Raw genomic sequence first — 3,450 nt, forward strand, 5'->3', positions numbered from 1 at the left:
ACCTAAATCTGACAAACATATTTCTAGACTTTAATTAGTATGCAGCTTGGGGTTTATATGTTCTGTATAATAGCCATGCCGGGGTTAATGAGCAAAAGCACAGAGAGTTCTAAGACTAAACACAGAGACCTTTTGCCTGCATCTGTGAGCTCTTGAGCGTATTTATGTATGTGCGTGTGTGTTTATGTGTGTGTTTAGCAGGGAACAGCGTGTGCTCAGCCAGACTACCACAGTTGTGTAGGAATGAATATCACCCAAACTCTCTCAAGGTTCAAATGATCACAGCTCAGATGACATTTTCTTGCTCGATAGCCTTTCAGAGATTCTCCCCAGCTTTCCTTGTGCTCAGGCTGAGATGCATTTCCAATAAGACAAGGAGTTTGTGTAAATGTTGAGCGTGAGCAATGCCTAAATAAGAAAAAAATTGTTATATCGACATGGTTTAAGCCAGGTGTAAACCGTTGTCCATATATGCTCTTCTGCATTAAATTATTTGTAATGAACACATCAACTGTGCTGTTTGGTCTGCAAAGGTAAAGACACTGATATAATGAAACAGTGTGTGGGATTGAAGGACATATTATATGTGAAAGAGATCATAATTAACTCTTAAAAGCATGAGAGACCAGATGTAGTGAGCGGATTAGAATTAGAATTAGAAGAAGAGAAAAACCAGGGAGTAGGATAATGATGGATAAAAATGAGGTTTTTCTTCATCCGTGCTTACAGACCTGCTTGTAGCCCATCCGATTCTTATGAATATAATACACACTAATGCATCCATTAGCAAAACCTGCATTCAACCTGTCGCTTGGCAACACCACCAGCTATTATATATTTGAACTGCAGCCTCTGTCCATACATCTTGGCTGTGTTTCATCAAATGTGACAACAGTTGAATAGTATGGTAAGCAACTGCAAACAAAGGGAATTAAACACTGGTTTCTGTTGCATCAAACTTATGCATTTGGCAGATGCTTTTATCCAAATGCATTATCGCATGTGTTATTTTATCAGTTCATTCAATCCCTGCATGGGAATCAAACTCATGACCTTACTGGCACAGTGTCCTACTGTTTGAGCTACATAAAACATAATGCAAATATCCGGACAGTAATGGCGTCAGTCTGGAATCAAGTTCATAAAATATTGCACATAAGATTTTAGATTTTATTCTTGGGGCAATGAGTTCAGTTAGTGTATTAAGACTTGGGGCCCATAACATGTAGTTGAACACACTCAGGGTAACGGGATAAGTTTCGACAAAAGCAAATCAACCCAATAGTTGGGATTGTTGGTACCATAATGCTGATCATCAACTTTCTCTGTCAACTCAGGCTTGGATCCTTTTGTGGAGTGCGTGCACATGAAATTGTGACACCAGTAGCGGACAGCCAATCACATACCTTGAAACATTGAGAAACTGTGTTTCACTTAATGCGAGAGAATCAGCGTGATTCAATTTTCTCTTCTGCTGAAGATTAAGATTACTTTATTGCATTAACTGCTTAGACTAGTCTTAAGTTAGTCTTCTAACATTTTCTTCAAGACTGGTCATAACTTTTTTAAGTCAGTTACATAAAAAGGTTGATTGGTCTAATTTGAATCCAAAAAGTGATTAGCCCTAATTACCTAGACGGTTAGTTCTTAAAGGGATAGTTCACCCAAAAATGAAAATTAGCCCATGATTTACTCACCCTCAAGCCATCCTATAGATGTATATGACATTCTTCTTTCAGAAGACTCTTTTTTTTTTTTTACTCTTTCGCCGTAAATCAATGCATACAGCCTTCTGCCGGAAGCTACTTATTTTAGTCAATAAAGTTTTAAATATGGATATTTTTCTTACACAAACGCATTACTTCGCTTCAGAAGGCCTTTATTAACCCCCCAGAGCCGCGTGGATTACTTTTATCATGAATGGATGAGCTTTTATGGACTTCAAAACCAGCCATTCACTGCCATTATAAAGCTTGGAAGAGCCAGGACATTTTTTTTAATATAACTCCGATTGTATTCGTCTGAAAAGAGAATGTCATATACACCTAGGAGGACTTGAGGGTGAGTAAATCAAGGGCTAATTTTCACTTTTGGGTGAACTATCCCTTTAAGACACAGTCTTAACTTAGAGGCTATGTTTGCAACTGGATACTGATTTCGGTTTGAGAGCTCCCTGTGTAAGTTACTATGGCGATGAACAGCGCTACAACCCAAGCCACTTTAATTTATAACTAAAACCCAGAGTTAGCGCAAAATAAACTGAAACATAGCCTACCTATCCACCTAAACCGGCTTCATATAGGCCCCCGAGATAAAAAAAAATAAAATAATAATGGCTGATTAAGTAATCAGAAGGGGTGATTTATTAAACTGATCTCTTAACTGAAATTAAACTTGACTGGAATTACTCCCCACCCCCCTTTAGCACCATACTTGGCTGTGCCTGTAGTTTATGTGACACTTTGCTTTGCAAAACAGGAATGTATAAAGTACAGAGAAATTAAATTGATCTCCAACTCTCCTATGCTCACCAAGGCTGCATTCATTTAAATCAGCATTCATTAAATTTAAATACAAAATGTATAGCCTATCTAAATACATTATAAGTTAAAATGCACATTGTTCTTGAGGGATCTTCCTCCATCTTTTTTTTTTTTTTTGACAACTAAAAAAAAACTGGCCTACATCAGCTTATTATTTTCACAATGTTTCAGTGTTTCTGTTTAGGCCTAGTGCCTACATAATTTGTAAATTTGGGTGCGTTTTGAAAATGTTATACTGCAGCAATACAACTTTGTGAAGTTGTAAAAACATTGGAAAATAACATATGCCTACTTCCTTATAGTAGGCAAAAAACAGTATGTGACAAAAGAAGTATGTCTGAATTCACAGTACTCATAAAAGAGTAGGCAAAAAGTACCCAGTAGTAATTTCTTGCTTAAAAAAAAAAAAAAAAAGTATCCTACTTCAAGAAAGTATGCAATTTCAGACCATTTTGTGCTGGGAAGGCAGTCAAGTGAGAAGCTTTAATGGACCAGACCCATTCTTCTCTACTCAGATGATGTTAATAAGTTACACTAAACTTACTGTTTTTATTTACAAAAAAAAAAAAAAAAAAAAATCACGAAGAATCTTCTTTTTGTTTTATGGCGGTTGGCAAACCAGCTTATGGTTAATTTCCGCAACCTACTGAGTTGGAGTGAAGTAATGATGTAAAAAGGTTAAAAAAATGCTGAGCAACTAAATCCTAGCAACTATGTCTCATTAAGTTAAGTTAAGAGAGCTTTGTGGACAATACGTTTTTCAATTTATGATTTAAAAATCGAAAAAATCTGAAGCGAAGGAGCTAGTCGCTGAACCAGTGCGATAGGTGGTGGTAATGCGCCATCGCACGATCACGAAGAAGAGTAAAGGAAATGCGATGACGTGTTACGCAAGTGGGCGTCAAAC

Source organism: Abramis brama (genome assembly GCF_963993115.1).
Source record: "Abramis brama genome assembly, chromosome: 18".
Classification (NCBI taxonomy): Eukaryota; Metazoa; Chordata; class Actinopteri; order Cypriniformes; family Leuciscidae; genus Abramis; species Abramis brama.